The sequence below is a fragment of the Myodes glareolus genome, chromosome 1, assembly GCF_982192425.1.
Source record: "Myodes glareolus chromosome 1, mMyoGla1.1, whole genome shotgun sequence".
In the NCBI taxonomy this organism is placed as follows: domain Eukaryota; kingdom Metazoa; phylum Chordata; class Mammalia; order Rodentia; family Cricetidae; genus Myodes; species Myodes glareolus.
This window is the reverse complement of record NC_142026.1, coordinates 70,569,175-70,590,531: the sequence shown is the minus strand read 5'-3', so window position 1 is coordinate 70,590,531 and position 21,357 is coordinate 70,569,175. Positions and strand designations below refer to the sequence as shown.

Genomic DNA, 21,357 nt, shown 5'->3' with positions numbered 1-21,357 from the left:
CTTCTGACTTCTGATCCCAGTGTAGTTTGACTTCTAATGGTAACATAATCCAAAATACATTCAGTCATACTTCAAGAATTTCCATTGTCTAACATAGCCTCAACAACATTTTGAAGTCCAAACTTTAAAGTCTCTTCTGAGATTCATATAATCTCTTAACTGTAATCCCCTATAAAATGAAAGTCAGAAAACAGATCACATACTTCCAACAATTAATGGCACAGCATAAAATTTCTTGTTCCAGAATGGAAGGAAGGGAGAATAGTGAGAAAATATTGGACCAAATCAGGATCAAAAACCATTTAAGCAAACTCTGCATCTCCATGTCAAAATGCTCTTCAGATCTCTAACTATTTTCAGTTTTGTTGCCTGTACCTCACTTCTCTCTTTTGGACCGATTCCACTCCCTATTAGCAGCTCTCCTTAGCAGGTATAGCAAGCTCTGGCATTGCCAACATTTTCAGGTCTCAAAACAATTCAGGCTTTATCTTCTTAGCTTCACCCAATGGCCTCTCTGGGCCTCCAAGCAGGGACATCCTTGTAACATGCCTGGCTTCAGTGGCTTTCCTTAGTCACAGGGAGGGATTCCATGATCCCTTTCTTCTTTCCTTGATTCTAAAGACAGAAACACATGATCAAAGCTCCCAAGTTCTGCTTCTTGCTGGGGCTGGAACATATGTCCTCTTTTTCAAAAACGTATTCCCCTGCTTTCTGTTTTACTATGTTTTCTTCACTGCTGTAGTTTGGATTACCTGGAATTTACTCTGTAGACCAGCCTGGACTCAAACTCCAAGACTTGCCAGCCTCTACTTTTTGAGTGCTGTGATTAAAAATATGCACCACCTCATCTGGCTCTTAAGTCTTTTTAAAATTCATTTTTAAGAGTTGGAAACTTACCTGGGTGGAATCTTGTTTTGAGGTCATTAATTCCATTATTCCATCTTTAATCTGCTTATATCCTTGAATACAGGAATTAACACCATTTCTATTTCTTGTAATCCTTTTCTCCTTAAATTGTACAACTTTCTAGTTTCCCTTGCTCAGTTTTCTCCTTTTCATTATGAATTTGCCAAGGTGTGAATGCCAAACAGCTACAGCAGGTCAATAATAGGCAGTTTTGAAATTTCCTCTACCGATGGAATTAACGAAAAACTCTTCACTATACTCTCAGGCAAACATTTTTAAAAGGGCAAAAATAAACCACATTATTAAAAATATCACAAGACCAATTTCCAAGACACATGCTAGCATTCTTCTTCTCTTGATACAGGCCCCAACTTTTCAAGTCATCCTTGTTACTGCTATCTTCCATGATCCCACTAGGACGGACCATTAAGTCCCACTGTAAGCATTCAAGTGCTTTTCTAATCCATAGACCCAAATTACATATTCCTCTAAACAAAAACACAGTGGGGCTTAATAGAGTAATACACCTTTCCCTAAAAGCACTTTCTTAATCAGTGTTCCTACTGCTGTAATGAGATATCATGACCATGTGAACTCTTATACAGAAAACATTTACTTGAGGCTGATTTACAGTTTCTGAGGTTCATTCTATTATCTTCTTGTTGGGGACAATGGCAGAGACCAGGCAAATATAGAGCTAGTGAAGCAGCTGAGGGTTCTATCCGTTGATCAGCAGGCAATAAAAAGTGAACTGAGTCCTATCCACACTGGCATAGCTTGAGCATATGAGTCCTCAAAGTCCACCTCCACAATGACACTCTTCCTCCAACAAGTCCACAACTGCTCCAACAATGATACACCTCCTAATGGTCTTTCTCTTATAGTCCAGACATTCAAACATGCACCTATGAGGAACCACCACAACAGCCAAAATTAATTTATTTTAGTCACCGAAGAAATTTGAAATTACAAGCCAGTTATAGTTTTGGGAGCATCAACCTGTATACCATACATATGTGCTCAGGAATAGCCCATGCACAATTAATCAAATACACACAATAAAATTGTACATACATGGAGAATTTTGCAAAACTTACACTGTTGGTATTTGCTATAACTATTAGGTTCTAAATGATATTTCACTTTGGAAATTCCCATGAAATGTATGGTCAATAGGTTTAAGTTTTTAGGTAAATATTATAGTTCACACCCAAAATAAGAAAATGAGTGTGATTAAAGCTTCTTAGTTGATGCAAAAAGTGGACCAAAAGGTTAGTGACCAGTCCCCTACTGGACAGTCCAGACTTTAAAATATAGCGCCTAGGGCAAAATCCCAGAACACTATACCATCCACCTTAGCTGTACAAGCAGGACAGTGGGCAAGCCTCCTGTAGGCAGGCTGCTCCAATATCCCATATTCAAGATGTTGAGGTGGAGGAGTATGAATAGGAAGCCACCCTGGAATATATAAATGGATCTTATCTCTAAAAAGGATAATGGAATTCTACAATATGTTAAATAAAAGAGAAGATCATTAATACGTGCAAGCCAAATTATATGTCAATATAAATATATAAACAAAGAAAAAAAAAGAATTCCTCCAACAATATGAAAAACAGCATGATAACACCAGAATCCAGTGAACATATAACAGGAAGACTTGAACACCCTAATTCAGAAGATGTAGAAGAAATAGACTTTAAATGTAACATTATGAAAGTCCCTTAATTATGAGTCCCTTAAACAGGAAATGGAAAAATCCCTTAAAGAAATGGATGAGAAGAATAACAAAGCATTTGAAGAAATGAATAAATCCCTCAAAGATATCCTAGGAAACCAAGAAAAAGCAATCAAGCAGGTAATGGAAACAGTTCAAGACTTGAAAACTGAAATGGAGGTAATGAATAAAACACAAACCAAGGGACAGTTGGATATGGAAAATCTGAGTAAATGAGCAAGGAATACAGAGACAAGTATAACCAACAGAATACAGGAGATAGAAGAAAGAATCTCAGACACTGAAAATACTATAGAGGAAACAAACTCATTGATCAAAGAAAACAGCAAATCCAACAAATTATTAACACAAAATATCAAGGAAATCTGGGACATCATGAAGAGACCAAACCTAAGAATAATAGGGGTAGATGAAGGGGAAGAATTACAGCTCAAAGTCCCAAAAATATATTCAACAAAATTATAGAAGAAAACTTTCCCAACCTAAAGTAGGATATTCCTATGAAGGTACAAGAAGCATACAGAACACCGAATAGACTGGATCAAAAAAAATCTCCTGGCCATATAATAATCAAAACAAAAAACATACAGAATAAAGAAAGAATATTAAGAGCTACAAAGGAAAAAGGTCAAGTAACATATAAAGGTAAACCTATCAGAATTACACCTGAATTCTCAATGGAAACCATGAAAGCCAGAAGGTCTTGGATAGATGTGCTATAGAAACTAAGAGACCATGGATGCAAGCCCAAGCTTCTATACTCAGCCAAGCTTTCTTTCACCATCATGGGAGAAAACAAGGTATTCCAGGATAAAAACAAATTTAAACAATACGTACCCACACACTCAGCATTACAGAAAGTGATAGAAGCAAAATAACAACACAAAGATCCCAACAACATCCACAATAACTTAGAGATCTAACAACCCTCCCCAAACACAACCCAAAGAAGGGAAATACACAAACTCTACAATCAAAAAAAAAAAATAACTGGAGCTAACAACCACTGGTCATTAATATTACTTATATCAATGATCTCAATTCACCCATAAAAAGGCACAGATTAAGAGAATGGATGCGAAATCAGGATTCAACATTCTGCTGCTTACAGGAAATACACCTCAACCACAAGGACAGACATTTACTCAGAGTAAAGGGTTGGGAAAAGGTTTTTCAATCAAATGGACCTAAGAAACAAGCGGGTGTGGCTATACTAATATCTAACAAAATTGACTTCAAACTAAAATCAATCAGAAGAGATGGAGATGGACACTTTATACTCACAACAGGAACAATTCATCAGGATAAAGTCTCAATCCTGTATATCTATGCCCCTAATATAAAAGCATCCACATATGTAAAAGAAATATTACTTGAACTCAAAGCACACATCAAACCCCACACACTAATAGTAGGAGACTTCAACACTCCTTTTTCACCAATGGACATGTCAACCAGACAGAAACCTAACAGAGAAATAAGAGAAGTAATGGAGGTAATGAATTAAATGGACTAAGCAGACATCTATAGAACATTCTACCCCAAAAGGAAAGAATATTCTACTCAGCATCTCATGGAACCTTCTCGAAAATTGATCATATACTTGGTAACAAAGCAAACTTCCACAGATACAAAAAAATTTTTGTAACCACCTGTGTCTATGGAATAAAGTTAGAATTTAACAATTTTACCCCCAGATGTATTTGATAATTCTTATAGTGATTTATCTATTATAATTACATTCATGCTGCATTTAAATAGATGTGTAAGACTATAGTGAGCAATCAGAATAATGTGAAACATTAAAAATTGTCCAGTGGAATATAGTACTAGTGTAGATATAAAGTAACTGAGAGGTACATCCCAGACCTGCACAAGGCCCTGTTTTCTATTAGCAACATTGATAAACAGTGAGGGAAGGCATGCTATCTGATTCTCCATATCATTATAGTAAAAGCAATTCAGGACACTTAAGGTTCTGCTTGTCACTGCCCAATAGTTATACTCTACTTTCCATTTCATGTTACTTTTCCTATTTCAAGAGGAAGAGCTTTTTTTTTAACCACTGTTTATTCAATACAAAGTTACCACTGCCTCTATAATCACATGAGAAATGCAGTATCACGTAGGAATATTTCTTTTAAACCAGAAACATATGCACATCCTACGTCTTCCCAGACTCGTGGGTTTATTCTGTTTCCAATTTAATGTTCACTTTGGGCATGAAACCATAGTAAGTTAACCTTTAATAATACTCCAAAAAGATCAAGTCATCATGAAGGATACGGTGAATCATTTAATTAAAAAAGTTCAAAATGTACAGCCAGTGAACCTATCAAACCACATCTGTGAGAATGGAAAGAATTCCAATTATTGGCAAGATGCTTCATCCTAAGAGCTGCTGTCACCATTGAGACTCATTGAATGACAATGACCAAGAAATATGTGTATCATGTGTTTGAGAATTGAGCTCTCGTTGAGGTGACATCCAAATAATTTAACTACACTTGTTAATTAATTATTTACAGCACCCATTGCCCAGAGTTTAAAATACTGTGTTTCCTAACCTACTACCTCCGATTTACTGAGACTAAACATTTATTTCTATTTTAAAAACTTAGCATTATATTTATATGATATCTATTTTAAAAACTTAGCATTATATTTTTATGATTGCTTGATATCTCACTACATTCAGGGTGTTGAGATAATGAAACAATGACCACTGTCCACCATAGCCACTCCTGTGCTCAGATTTGAGAGAATACTCTACCAAATCAATTATTCAGTGTTTGTCATCACAACCATAGGATTCTACACACAAAGGTGCAGTGTAGTAAATCTACTGAAATCTAATATTTTAAATATCTTTACTGGCTTTATTCACTTTATTTTATTTTGTTAGGACTTGTACATATATTGGCAAATATAATTTTCAAAATATTTATTTTTATCCTGTGTATATCAATCTGTATTACTCAAATTGTACAGCCTTTCTTGCCTGATCATGCCTCTTCAACAAAGATGTAAAATCTAATATTAGTGCTGAGGTCATATAATTTGTTTTCTCCCTTAGTAGTGAACACAGTCTTATTCTACTCAGTGAATAAAAGCTTCCTGTCATATATCCAGCTCCCTAATCATTCTTGACCATCTTTGGAGATCTCTCAATTCTTTATATTCACTGATATATCAGCCAGAAATAACATGTCATTAGTATCTCATAAAATCCAGTCAATCAGGAACTTATTTATCTCATATGTGTACCCATTTTCTAGAAGAGAGGGGGTAGGTTGCATTCCTCAATTTTTCTGCTTCCAAGGGTCTCACACTGATCCCAGCAGATCTATATTTCAGTTGTCTTATAATTCTTGTTATGATAGACTCCTTACTTTTTTGTTCTGAAGAATCCCCTATGTAGGAAGTTCAAGTATAGAGTTTTGCCTAATTTTCTTAATATTTTCCATTGATCCATGTTAAAAACCCAAGGCAAATACTCATTCACATATGTTTGTATTTCTATAGATCACAGCATAGATTTCATGGTTACTTCTTTTTTATGTTTTATTATTTTTTATTGATTTTTATTGAGCTTACATTTTTTCTCTGTTCTCCCTGCCTCTCCCTTCCCCTTTATTCCTCCCCCATGGTCCTCTTGCTCCCATTTTACTTTTTTAAAAAAGAAAACAAACTTTTTTCATTTTATGTACTAATCCCAGTTCTCACTCCCTCCCCTTCTCTCATTCCCTCCACATTCTCCACACCCCATGCCCCATCCACTCCTCAGAGAGGGTAAGGCACATTTCTTTGAGGAATGACCAAAGCATTCCCTACTATATGTAGGCTGAGCATGGTATGTATCCAAAGTGAATTTGTTCCAAAAAGCCAGTACAAGCAGTAGGGATAAATCCTGTTGCCACTGCCAGTGGCTCTGCAGTCTTTCCCAGCCATACAACTGCCACCCACATTCAGAGGGTCTAATTTGGTCCTATGATGGTTTCTTCCCTGTCTGGCTAGAGTTGGTAAGTTCCTGTTAGATCAGGTAAAATGTTTCAGTGGGTGTCCCCATCATGGTCTTGACCTCTTTGCTCATATTCTCTCTCCTCTTACTCTTCAACTAGGCTTTGGGAGCTCAGTTATGGCTGTTTTCTAATGTTCCATTTGTATACTCCATCTTTCATCTCTTCCTTTTGCATCCTGTACATCTTATACAATGGTACATGCAATTTTTAGTAACTCAGTGTATTAATAACCAATAACTGAATTTATGAGTAACTGCTCATTTTTATTCCCACTTTCAAGACCAGGTTATAGAAACACAAGGGGCAAGCACCTCTTTAAATATAAAACCTTACTTGTCAGAGTGGATCCGGAAAGGTTTTGAGCATCTCTAGTTTGGTGCAGGTACAGTCACCTCAGTCTGTGCTCACACAGCCATGAGACATGTTCTCAAACATACTCCAGTCCATAAGAAGGCTGTGTTCCCCACTTGATGTTTTATATACTTCTATGGTGTTATGTTGCATGCTGTTGGCTGTAGAAAGGTTTTATGTGTGGGGACTAGAGAGATGGCTATGTGGTAAAGAACACTTGTTGCTGTTGCAGAGGACCTGGGTTTGCTTTCCAACAGCCACACAATGGCTAAAACTGCCTGTAAGTCTGGTTCCCAGGGGTTCACAAACTTCTTCTGTCCTCTGCAGGCAACACATTCTCATAGTAAACATGCTACATGAAGGCTAAACATTCATGTACACAAAATAAAAATAGATACTAAAATCATTTTAAACATGAATTTTCATTTTTTCATAAAGTCTTGTTTCAATAGGCAAATAACAAGTTCAAATAATGCTTTCAATATTTTACTAAAATTCAGTATCCTAAGTGTGTTCTGATGTGAGCAGAAACTTGTTCCATCTTCCAGTGTTATTTCACAAGCCAAGGTGAACCAGATATTTCTGATGCCACCAGAAATATGCATTGTTATCACTGAGGGGTAAAGATAGAGTGGAAACTACAGATGAATTACTGACATCATTACTCTGTAGAAAATGCAACAGAAATTACATGTGCTTGAGAAGAGAATTAAGTGACAAAACTATTTAATTTAAAATTCTGTATATTCCTGCTACTTCTTATGTTGATGAATTGATCATCGTATCATTTATAATGCACTCTAGTAGAGGAGATGCATGTGAGATACCTACAAAGGAATCTGAAAATGTGAAACCTTAAACATTGTCCAAATTGAAATAGAGATCCAAATGAGGTGAGTGGTAGAGCCCTGAAATGCCATGCAAGGGGCTCTGCGTTACTTTAACAACAACGATAAACTGTGGGAAAGCATGGCATGAAGTTATGCCTAATATCTGAGCATGACTAAACCAGGAGAGGTAAGTCAAGCACATTTGGATCTTACTGTCATTGCCTGACACTCATACTGGTACTCTTCCTATCAGTATTATCTTCCCAGTACGAGAATTGAAGTTTCGAACAGTCATTTAATCAGTGGTCAGTCAATCCCGACACAGTTACTGCAATTATAACTCATAAATGTATTCTTACATAAGAATGCATTTTACTCCAGAATCAGATTCACATCATGAATCTTCCCATGGTTGTGTGCTTCTTATATTTCGATTCTTATGTTTAGTGTGGCTTTGAAACCCTGATAAGGTCATTATGTTCATCTATAATAATAACAATACACACAAGGTTAGTCTGCACATCCTTTGAGGTAAGAAATACTGTCATGTTGCTTTATTAACACAATCCTTCAACATCTTCACAGATGGACTGCATTACCCTGGTGTTACCCACAGTCACCCTCAGTAAGGGATTTACATTACAGCAAGAACTAATGATGACTGGAATAAGGTTAGGAACCCTTATATATCTCTCACTAACCTCATTAATATGTAATAGTTCTTGTGCCTTTCCTCTCTGTTACACAGGTCTATTTCTACTCCAGATTCCCATTTTTAGATAGGACAACTTACCCAGGTCTCTTCATTGCTGTCTCTGCAGCACCCTCTGCAATATAGTGTACTCATCTGGCTTCCAGCCTCTGCAGTGAGGTGAACTCAGTGTACAGATTCTGACATTATAATAACCAGCACTGTGAGAGAGGAAGGCAGCTCAAGTCTGAGATAAAGGTTTCAGACTCTGTGACCTCACCTCCCTTCAGAATGACAGTTTTCATGTTATCTGCACTGGCACTGACAGTGTAGCTTTGGGAGACAAATTATTCATGAACTTTTTTTCCAGTTACTAATTAAAAGCACACTTAAGAATTTCTTGTGAATATCTCTAATGATATAAGGTGTTTTGAAGAGGCAGTACATTTTCATGATCCTTGAAGGGTGACTGGCTCTCTAGTGCAAAGTGCTAGAAACTTTGAGTTTAGATTCAGGACAAATTTACAGAAGACTCCATGCCCCATTGGATCTAGGTTTCTTTGACAGCTTCCCATACAAATAAATACAGTTTTTAAAAAAAGTTTTAGAACATTTTCTACTTCATGTCTCTGAGTTTCATACATGAACATTCCTTTTAGTCAAGCCCACCTCTTATTAGCTTCTTTCTAAGTATTTTCTTTACCTCTCACCAGTAGTCCCTCAAAATTTCATTGTTTCTAAAAACTAAACAAAACAAACAAAGAAGCAATCATAAAAAACAGCCACTGGGTATCCTTATTGATACTATTATTTTCCTAGCACAGCAGCATCCATGGAAGCATATGTAGCCTCTCAAAGTTCAATTCCCAAAGAAATCTGACCCATACTCTCCCATTAGTTATCTGTGGTCAATAGCTCTTCAGCTAGGACTGGGGCATTTTGACAACCTGTAGTCTTCTGGGATTTTGTTTATCTTTATCATTCTCAGATTTTGCACATACTGCCAGAACAAGTGAATTCACAAGTGCATGTGCCCTGTTCTGTCTATACAAAACCTGTTTCCTTGAAGTCATCTACCTTTAGAGTGGTTCTAACACTTTTTCTGTCTCTTCTTCCATAATGACCCCTGAGTCTTGGGAGGATGAGTTTTGATATAGATGTCTCATTTTTAGCTGACCTCTATAGAGCCTCTTATTCTCAGCATGTTGAATGATTGTGGATCTCTGTTTTAGTCACCATAAACTGCAAAAATCAGCTTTTCTGGTGACTGTTGAGCAATATATCATCCTCCTGTATAAAGATAAGAGCTTAGGAGCTAGTTTGTTATTATGCCCAGTTAGGAGAATAGTAGTTTTAAGTCCTCCGAGAAGGCCTGGGTACTCTCTGTTCATATATTCTTTCTTATACCTGATATTGTTTGTAGGTGTGGGACCTTCAATTCAATCATAAAGTGGTTAGTTACTCCCATGATGTTCATGACACCCTCTCACCATGATTATTGTTGCTATAGTTCTCAGGGTTCACACCTGTGTAAGATTTATAACTACAGCCAGCACTATCAAACCTATCTAGGAGGGATAAAGCTTCCAGGTGACCACTAGGTTATTTCTCCATGGCCTATGATTCAAGTATCTGGCATCATCAGCAGTAGAGTCTTACTATCCAGAGTCCATAGACCCATAAATATTATAGGGTTTTTATATTGTTCTTAGTTGTCTTCAAATTATTTCTTAATTTGCAAATATTCAATCTTCCCATTTGAGAGTAATTGGTAGAGGAACAGAGTCAGTCAAATCTGAGAATATTATCTAATAAAATAGAAGTCAAAGAAGGAGCATGATATCACAATTAACAAGCGATAACTAAAATATATAATATAATGTAATAAATTTCATGTTGGCATGAAAACACTCTGAGAAACATAAATCTGGACCTTGTGAAACAAGCATGTCATATTTATTTCTTTTAAGTTTTGAAATTTAAATATATTTATATCATTCTTCTCATTCTTTTTATTCCCTCCAAGACTTCCCATTTACCCCACAATATTTCTTGTTTCCATGGTCATTATTTCTTTATTTTTACACACACACACACACACACACACACACACACACACACACACACACAGAGTTCTAAGTATATGAATACAACCTGTTTAGTCCATAAAACATTACTTGTTTGTATAAGATTTCAGTGTTGGGGAACCTTGACCTGGCAACCCTTGAAGACTTGAATATCTGGGTTCAGGACTGGAGGGCCCAGCTTTATGGACTCTAATCTCCAAAGGCACATCCTGTCCCTGACACCCACCCAGTTAGGTCCCAGGCACCTGGGAGCAGTCTCTCCACACCCACAGCTCTCCCACACCCCATCTCTGACCACTGGAGTCTTCATCCTGACTGTCCCTGGAGACATGAGTGTCTGAGTTCATGCTTAGAGGGCCCAGCTCTCTGGATTCTATCTCTCAGAGGCAAATATCAAGCACTACCCTCACTCAATGAAGTTCCAGAGACCTGGGAACAGCCTCTTCACATCTGCAGCCACCCATACTGAAGAATCTCTGACCACTTGAGTCTTGGTCTTAGCTGCCCTTGGAGAAGTGAGTATCTGAGTTCAAGGCTGGAGGGCTTAGATCTCTGGACCCTAGCCCCTGGAGGCACATTTCAAGCCCTACCCCAATCCAGCAAAGTCCTGAAGATCTAAGACCAGTTTCCACACACCCACAGCCATGTCCCATCACACCTATGAGTGTTCCTCATGGCCCTCGATGCCCCTGAAGAGGTGACTGTCTGGGTTCCCAGATGGATGACCCTCTTCTCCAGGCCCTAGACCATTGAGGAGCATCCCAAGCCACACCCCCAACCACAAACAAAACAATGAAAAGAATCAATAATTCCCTTAAAGAAAGTGAAGAAAACCAAGACAAAACAACCAACCAGGTGAAGCAAACAGTTCAAGAATTTAAAAATTGAAATAGAATCAATAAAGAAAACACAAACTGAGGGAATTCTGAAAATGGAGAATCTGGGTAAACAAACAGGAAGTATGGAAGCAAGCATATCCAACAGATTATAAGAGATGGAAGAGAGAATCTCAGGAATTGTAAATATGGTAGAAGAAATAGATTAATTGGTCAAAGAAAATGTTAAATCCAACAAATCCTTAACACAAAATATCCAGGATGTCTGGGATACCATAAAAAGACCAAACCTAAGAATAATAGGGATAGAAGAAGAAGAATAACTCCAGCTCAAAGGCACAGAAAATATATTCAATAAATCATAGAAGAAAACTTTCCCAACCTAAAGAAGAATATACCTATGTAGGTAGAAGAAGCTTGCAGAATACCAAATAGACTGGACTGAAAAAAGTACCCTCACCATATAATAATCAAAACACTAAACATATAAAATAAAGAAAGAATACTAAGAATGGCAATGGATAAAGGCCAAGTAACATATAAAGTCAGACCTCTCTGAATTACACCCGACTTCTCAGACTTCTCAGTAGAAACCATCAAAGTCAGAAGGTCCTGGACAGATGTGCTGCAGACACTAAGACACCATGAATGAAAACCCATACTACGAATTCCAGCAAAGGTTTCAGTCATCAGCAATGGAGAAAATAAGATATTCCATGACAAAACCACATTTAAACAATACATATCCACAAACCCAGCCTTACATAAAGTACTAGATGGAAAACTCCCGTCCAAGGAACACCCACAAACACACAGGAAACAGATAACCTCACACCAGCAACCCTCAAAGAAGAGAAGCACAAAATACTGAAAATAACAGGAATTAACAATCACTGGTCATTAATATCTCTTAATATCAATGGACTCAATTTACCTATAAAAAGACACAGGCTAACAGAATGAATATGAAAACAGGATCCATCTTTCTGTTATATACAAGAACCACACCTCAACCTCAAAGACAGATTTTACCTCAGATCAAAGGGTTGGGAAAAGATTTCCCTATCAAATGGACTTAAAAAATAAGTGGATATAGCCATCCTAATATGTAACAAAATAGGCTTCAAACTAAAATCATTCAGAAGAGAAGGAGAAGGACACTTTATACTCATCACATGAAAAATCCATCAGGATGAAGTTTCAATCCTGAATGAAAACTTTAGGTCACAGATGGTAGAGATGGGGAAAGGACAGAGAGGGAGAGTAAGGAAAGTGTTATCTTCATTGAGGGAGCCATTATGGGGCTAGTAAAAAACCTGGAACTAGTTTTCTGCCTGGAACCCCTACCCTTCCTCTCTCCCTTTTTCGGGGCTTAAATTCCTCCAACTCAGCCTGGGGGGGAGCGCCGTGGCCGGGACAGGCAGTGAGTGCAAACGGAAGGGAGTCCCTTTGTTCTAAAAGTCTGCCTGCAGCAAGGTAAGACTGTAGGCAGGGAGACTTCTGACCAGCGAGTGGCTCTGATCCTGTAGCAGAAGATACAATGGAGGGGTAAGTGTGTTCCTGACCACCACACAAGTCCGGTAAGGGAGCACACAATCTTCCTGCCATCCTTATCTCCCTGGCTACTCCAAAGGGGCAGCTTCCCTTCCTCTCTCCCTTTTTCGGGGCTTAAATTCCTCCAACTCAGTCTGGGTGGGCGCCGTGGCCAGGAGTGGTGGTGAGTGCAAACGGGAGGGAGGTTCTTTGTTTTAATAGCCTGCCTGCAGCAAAATAGGACTGCAGGCAAAGTGATTCCTGGATAGCAAGGAGCACTAATCCGGTAGCAGAAGACCCAGTGGAGGGAAGAGCCATTGGAGAGCATATGAAGGAAGAGATGGGCAGGCGCCAAGGCAAGAATTCATCCAACATTATGAAAGACAACACGAAAACACCAGATCCCAGCGATCTTACCACAGAAGGACTTGAACACCCTATTCCGGAAGAAGTGGAAAACAGTATCATTATGAAAGCAATAGAATCTCTTAAACAGGGTATGAATAACTCACTTAAAGAAATAGAAGAGAAATATATCAAAAAGATGGAAGAAATGAGTAAAGAAATGGAAGAGAAATATAACAAAAAGTTTGAAGAAATGAGTAAATTCGTAAATGATAAGCTGGGAAACCAAGAAAAAACAATCAAACAGGTAATGGAATCAGTTCAAGAATTGAAAACTGAAATGGAGGCAGGGAAGAAAACACAAACCGAGGGCCGGCTGAATATGGAAAATCTAGGTAAACAAACAGAGACTTCAGGAACAAGCATAACCAATAGAATACAAGAGATAGAAGAACGAATCTCAGATTATGAAGACACCATAGAGAAAATAAACGCTCTGACCAATGAAAACAGCAACTCCAATAAATTCTCATCACAAAACATTCAGGAAATATGGGACATAATAAAAAAAAACCAAATCTAAGAATAATAGGAGTAGAAGAAGGAGAAGAATTGCAGATCAAAGGTCCAGAAAATATATTCAACAAAATTATAGAAGAAAACTTTCCCATCCTAAAGAACAATATTCCTATGAAGGTTCAAGAAGCATACAGAACACCGAATAGGCTGCATCAGAAAAAAAAATCCCCTCGCCATATAATAATCAAAGCACAAAGCATTCAGATTAAAGAAAGGATATTAAGAGCTGCAAAGGAAAAAGGTCAAGTAACTTATAAAGGTAAACCTATCAGACTTACACCAGACATCTCTATGGAAACCATGAAAGCCAGAAGGTCCTGGATAGAGGTACGGCAGAAACTAAGAGACCATGGATGCAAGCCTAGACTACTATAACCAGCCAAGCTATTGTTCAATATCAACAGAGAAAACAAAATATTCCAGGATAAAAACAAATTTAAACAGTACAGAGCTACGAATCCAGCCTTACAGAGAATATTAGAAGGAAAACCACAGCCCAAGGAATCCAACACACCCAACACTGCCTACAATAACTCAGACATCTAGCGACCCTTCACAAGCACAACTCAAAGAGGGAAAACACATACACTCTACTACCCCCCAAAAATGACCGGAGTCAACAACCATTGGCCATTAATATCACTTAATATCAATGGACTCAATTCACCTATAAAGAGGCACAGACTTAGAGATTGGATATGAAAACAGGATCCAACATTCTGCTGTTTACAAAAAACACACCTCAACCACAAAGACAGACATCTACTCAGAGTAAAGGGTTGGGAAAAGGTTTTCCAAGCAAACGGACCTAAGAAACAAGCTGGTGTGGCCATTCTAATATCTAACAAAATCGACTTCAACTAAAATCAATCACAAGAGATGGAGATGGACATTTCATACTCATAACAGGAACAATTCATCAGGAAGAAGTCTCAATCCTGAATATCTATGCCCCTAATATAAAGGCACCCACATATGTAAAAGAAACACTTCTAGAACTCAAGGCAGTCATCAAACCACACACACTAATAATAGGAGACTTCAACACTCCTCTCTCACCAATGGACAGGTCAATCAGACAGATACCAAACAGAGAAATAAGAGATTTATTAGAGGTATTGAATCAAATGGACTTAACAGACATCTATAGAATACTCCACCCAAATAGGAAAGAATAAACCTTCTTCTCTGCAGCTCATGGAACCTTCTCAAAAATTGACCACATACTTGGTAACAAAGCAAACTTCCACAGATACAAAAAAATATTAGTAACCACCTGTGTCTTATCAGATCACCATGGATTAAAATTAGAATTCAACAACAATGCTACCCCAAGGAATCCAACAAACTCATGGAAGTTGAACAGTCAACTATTAAATCACCCCTGGGTCAAGGAAGAAATAAAGAAAGATATTAAAGTCTTCCTTGAATTTAATGAAAACAAAGACACAACATACTCAAACCTATGGGACACTATGAAAGCAGTGCTAAGAGGAAAGTTCATAGCACTAAGTGCCCAATTAAAGAAAACGGAGAAAGCACACATTGGAGACTTAACAGCACACTTGAAAGCTCTAGGAAAAAAGAAGCTGATTCACCCAGGAGGAGTAGAAGACTGGAAATAATCAGACTGAGGATTGAAATTAACAAAATAGAAACACAGAAAACAATCCAAAGGATCAATGAAACAAAAAGCTGGTTCTTGGAGAAAATCAACAAGATTGACAAGCCCCTAGTCAAACTAATCAAATGGCAGAGAGAGAACACTCAAATTAATAAGATAAGAAATGAAAAGGGGGACATAACCAGAGACACAGAGGAAATTCAGAGAATCATTAGATCTTACTACGAAAGTTTATATGCCACATGGTTGGAAAATGTAAAAGAAATGGACATTTTTTTTAGATAAGTACCATATACCAAAGTTGAACCAAGAACAGGTGAACAATCTAAATAGACCTGTTAGTTGCAAAGAATTAGAAGCTGTTATCAAAATCCTCCCGACCAAAAAAAGCCCAGGACCAGATAGTTTCAATGCAGCATTCTACCAAAACTTCCAGGAAGAGCTAATACCTATACTTTTTAATGTATTCCACAATATAGAAACAGAAGAATCATTGCCAAACTCCTTTTATGAAGCTACAGTTAACCTAATACCAAAACCACACAAAGGCACAACCAAGAAAGAGAATTACAGGCCAATCTCACTCATGAACATCAACGCGAAAATTCTCAATAAAATACTGGCAAACCGAATCCAAGAACACATTAGAAAAATTATTCATTATGATCAAGTAGGCTTCATCCCAGAGATACAGGGCTGGTTCAATATACGCAAATCTATCAATGTAATCCATCGTATAAATAAACTGAAAGAAAAAAACCATATGATCATTTCATTAGATGCTGAAAAACCATTTGACAAAATTCAACATCCCTTCATGATAAAGGTGTTGGAGAGACTGGGGATACAAGGATCGTACCTAAATATAATAAAAGCAATATACAGCAAGCCGACAGCTAACATCAAATTGAATGGAGAGAAACTCAAAGCCTTTCCACTAAAATCAGGAACACGACAAGGCTGTCCACTCTCTCCATACCTCTTCAATATAGTGCTTGAATTTCTAGCAATAGCAATACAACAACATAAGGGGATCAAGGGGATTCTAATTGGAAAGGAAGAAGTTAAACTCTCATTATTTGCAGACGATATGATAGTATACATGAGCGACCCCAAAAACTCTATCAAAGAACTCCTACAGCTGATAAACACCTTTAGTAATGTGGCAGGGTACAAGATCAACTCCAAAAAATCAGTGGCCCTCCTATACACAAAGGATAAAGAAGCAGGGAGGGAAATGAGAGAAACTTCACCTTTCACGATAGACACAAATAGCATAAAATATCTTGGGATCACTCTGACCAAGGAAGTGAAAGACCTATTTGACAAGAACTTTAAGTCTTTGAAGAAAGAAATTGAGGAGGATACTAGAAAACGGAAAGATCTCCCCTGCTCTTGGATTGGGAGGATCAACATAGTAAAAATGGCAATTCTACCAAGAGCAATTTATAGATTCAACGCAATCCCCATCAAAATCCCATCAAACTTGTTCACAGTCCTTGAGAGAATAATAATCAATTTTATATGGCAAAACAAAAAACCCAGGATAGCCAAAACAATCTTATATAATAAAGGAACTTCTGGAGGTATAACCATCCCTGACTTCAAACTCTAGTACACAGCTACAGTATTGAAAACAGCTTGGTATTGGCATAAGAACAGAGAAGTCGACCTATGGAATCGAATAGAAGACCCAGATATTAACCCACAAACCTATGAACATTTGATTTTCGACAAGGAGCTAAAGGTATACAATGGAAGAAGGAAAGCATCTTTAACAAATGGTGCTGGCATAACTGGATGTCAACCTGTAGAAGAATGAAAGTAGATCCATATCTATCACCGTGCACAAAAATCAAGTCCAAATGGATTAAAGACCTCAACATTAATCTGACCACTTTGAACCAGATAGAAGAGAAAGTGGTAAGTAGTCTACAAGATATAGGTACAGGAGACCACTTCCTAGGTAGAACCCCAGTAGCACAGACAATAAGAGAATCAATGAATAAATGGGACCTACTGAAACTGAAAAGCTTTTGTAAAGCAAAGGACACTGTCAGTAAGACAAAAGAGCTACCTTTGGACTGGGAGAAGATCTTCACCAACCCCTCATCAGACAAAGGCCTGATCTCCAAAATATACAAAGAACTCAAGAAACTAGACACTCAAACTCTAATTAACCCAATTAAAAAATGGGGTACTGATCTGAACAGAGAATTCTCAACAGAAGAACTTTGAATTGCCAAAAGACACTTAAGGTCATGCTCAACCTCCTTAGCGATCAGGGAAATGCAAATCAAAACCACTTTGAGATACCATTTTACACCGGTCAGATTAGCTAAAGTCAAAAACACCAATGATAGCCTATGCTGGAGAGGATGTGGAGAGAGGGGAACTCTCGTCCATTGTTGGTGGGAATGCAAACTTGTGCAGCCACTGTGGAAATCAGTGTGGCGGTTTCTCAGGAACCTGGGAGTCAACCTCCCTCAAAACCCACCATTCCCACTCTGGGGAATATACCCAAGAGATGCCCTATCATACCACAAAAGTATTTGTTCAACTATGTTCATAGCAGCAGCACTATTTGTAATAGCCAGATCCTGGAAACAACCTATGTACCCCTCAATAGAAGAATGGTTAAAAAAGGTGTGGAACATATATACATTAGAGTTTTACTCAGTGGTAAAAAACAATGACATCTTGAATTTTGCATGCAAATGGATGGACATAGAAAATGCTTTACTTAGTGAGGTAACCCAGACCCCAAAAGAGGAATTCATTTATTCATTCATAAGTGGATTCTAGCCTTAATTAAAAGTCTTTGAGCCTATTATTCGTGATCGTAGAGAAGCTAAATAAGAAGGTAATCCTGAAGAAAATCATTTAGTTATCTTCCTGGAGATTGGAAGTAGACAAGAGTGCCAGGCAGAGCACAACCCCTCCCCCCTCAGCTTCTGTGGCAGGGTCTTCGGTGTCCCACGGGACCCCTCCCGGCCCCCACCACTGCCGCCCTTTTGTCTCCTGGGTCCTGGAAACACCAGCTAACCCTGCTACAGTGCTGAGAAGTTCTATCCAGAGAGGTGAGTGGGTGCTCGCCTGGGCTCTCTGTCCCAGAAGAGAGCACAACCCCTCCCCCCTCAGCTTCTGTGGCAGGGTCTTCGGTGTTCTACTGGAACCCTCACTGCCCCCACTGCTGCTGCCTTTTTGTCTCCTGTGTCCTGTAAACACCAGCTAGCCCTGCTACAGTGCTGAGAAGTCCTATCCAGAGATGTGAGTGAGTGCTTGCCTGGACTCTCTGTCCCAGAAGAGAGCACAACCCCTCCCCCCTCAGCTTCTCTGGGAGGGTCTTCTGTGTCCCACGGGGACACCTCCCTGCTCCCACTGCTGCCTTTTTGTCTCCTGTGTTCTGTAAACACCAGCTAGCCCTGCTGCAATGCTGAGAAGTTCCATCCAGAGAGGTGAGTGGGTGCTTGCCTGGGCTCTCTGTCCCAGAAGAGAGCACAGCTCCTACCCCCTCAGCTTCTGCGACAGGGTCTTCGGTGTCCCATGGGACCCCTCCCTGTTCCCACTGCTGCCTTTTTGTCTCCTGTGTCCTGTAAACACCAGCTAGTCCTGCTGCAGTGCTGAGAAGTTCTATCCAGAGAGGTGAGTGGGTGCTTGCCTGGGCTCTCTGTCCCAGAAGAGAGCACAGCCCCTCACCCCTCAGCTTCTGCAGCAGGGTCTTCGGTGTTTCACAGGACCCCTCCTGCCCCCACTGCTGCCTTTTTGTCTCCTGTGTCCTGTAAACACCAGCTAGCCCTGCTGCAGTGCTGAGAAGTTCTATCAAGAGAGTGCTGAGGAGCTCTATCCAGAGAGTGCTGAGGAGTTTCATCCAGAGAGGAGGAGATGGGCAGGCGCCAATGCAAGAATTCCTCCAACAACCTGAAAGGCAATATGACATCTCCAGAATCCAGGGATGACAAAACTAGAAGAATTGAACACCCTACTCCAGAAGAAATAGAAGAAATAGACTCTAAGCGGATCTTTATGAAAATAATAGAGGAACTTAACCAGGAGGTGAAAATCAGCCATAAAGAAATGGAAGATAAGTATAACAAAAAGATTGAGGAAATGAGTAAAGAAATGGAAGAGAAATATACCAATAGGTTTGAAGAAATGAGTAAATCCGTAAATGAAATTCTGGGAAACCAAGAAAAAACAATCAAACAGGTAATGGAAACAGTTCAAGATTTGAAAACTGAAATGGAGTCAATGAAGAAATCACAAGCCGAGGGCCGGCTGGCTATGGAAAATCTAGGTAAATGAACAGAGACTTCAGAAACAAGCATAACCAACAGAATATAAGAAATAGAAGAAAGAATCTTGACTCTGAGGACACCATAGAGAAATTAAATGCTCTGACCAAAGAAAACAGCAAATCCAACAATTTCTCATCACAAAACATTCAGGAAGTGTGGGACACAAAAAAAAAAACCAAATCTAAGAATAATAGGGGTAGAAGAAGGAGAAGAATTGCAGATCAAAGGTTCAGAAAATATATTCAACAAAATTAGAGAAGAAAACTTCCCCAACCTAAAGAACGATATCCCTATGAAGGTTCAAGAAGCATACAGAACACCGAATAGGCTGGATCAAAAAAAAATCCCCTCTCCATATAATAATCAAAACACAAAACATTCAGATTAAAGAGAGAATATTAAGAGCTGCAAAAGAAAAAGATCAAGTAACTTATAAAGGTAAACCTATCAGACTTATGCCAGACTTCTCTATGGAAACCATAAAAGCCAGAAGGTTCTGGATAGAGGTACTGCAGAAACTAAGAGACCATGGATGCAAGCCCAGACTACTTTACCCAGCCAAGCTATCATTCACTATCAACGGAGAAAAAAAATATTCCAGGATAAAAACAAATTTAAACAGTACATCGCTACGAATCCAGCCTTACAGAAAGTATTAGAAGGCAAATCACAACCCAAGGAATTCAACATTCCTAAAACCGCCTACAATAACTCAGGCATCTAGTGACCCTTCACAAGCAGAACTCAAAGAAGGGAAAAATATACACTCCACTACCCCCCCCACCCAAAAAAATAACCGGAGTCAACAACCACTGGTCATTAATATCACTTAATATCAATGGACTCAATTCACCTATAAAAAGGCACAGACTTAGAGATTGGATACGAAAACAGGATCCAATATTCTGCTGTTTACAAGAAACACACCTCAACCACAAAGACAGACATCTACTCAGAGTAAAGGGTTGGCAAAAGGTTTTCCAAGAAAACGGACCTAAGAAACAAGCAGGTGTGGCCATTCTAATATCTAACAAAATCGACATCAAACTAAAATCAATCACAAGAGATGGAGATGGACATTTCATACTCATAACAGGAACAATTCATCAGGAGGAAGTCTCAATCCTGAATATCTATGCCCCTAATATAAAGGTACCCACATATGTAAAAGAAACACTTCTAGAACTCAAGGCAGTCATCAAACCACACACACTAATAATAGGAGACTTCAACACTCCTCTCTCACCAATGGACAGGTCAATCAGACAGAAATCCAACAGAGAAATAAGAGAATTATTGGAGGTATTGAATCAAATGGACTTAACAGATATCTATAGAACATTCCACCCAAATAGGAAAGAATAAACCTTCTTCTCTGCTGCCCATGGAACCTTCCCAAAAATTGACCACATACTTGGTAACAAAGCAAACTTTCACAGATACAAAATATATTAGTAACCACCTGTGTTTTGTCAGATCACCATGGATTAAAGTTAGAATTCAACAACAATGCTAGC

General features: G+C 38.6%; 1 long non-coding RNA gene across 1 annotated transcript in view; it reads right to left on the bottom strand.

Annotated features, from left to right (window-relative positions):
• Window positions 1-1,704: 1,704 nt before the first annotated feature.
• The window catches only part of LOC125395474 (uncharacterized), a 34,092-nt gene continuing 14,439 nt past the window's right edge, over window positions 1,705-21,357 (bottom strand). The window contains exon 4 of the long non-coding RNA XR_007230570.3: window positions 1,705-1,811. This is a non-coding gene — a long non-coding RNA (uncharacterized LOC125395474). The remainder of the gene's footprint in view (window positions 1,812-21,357) is intronic.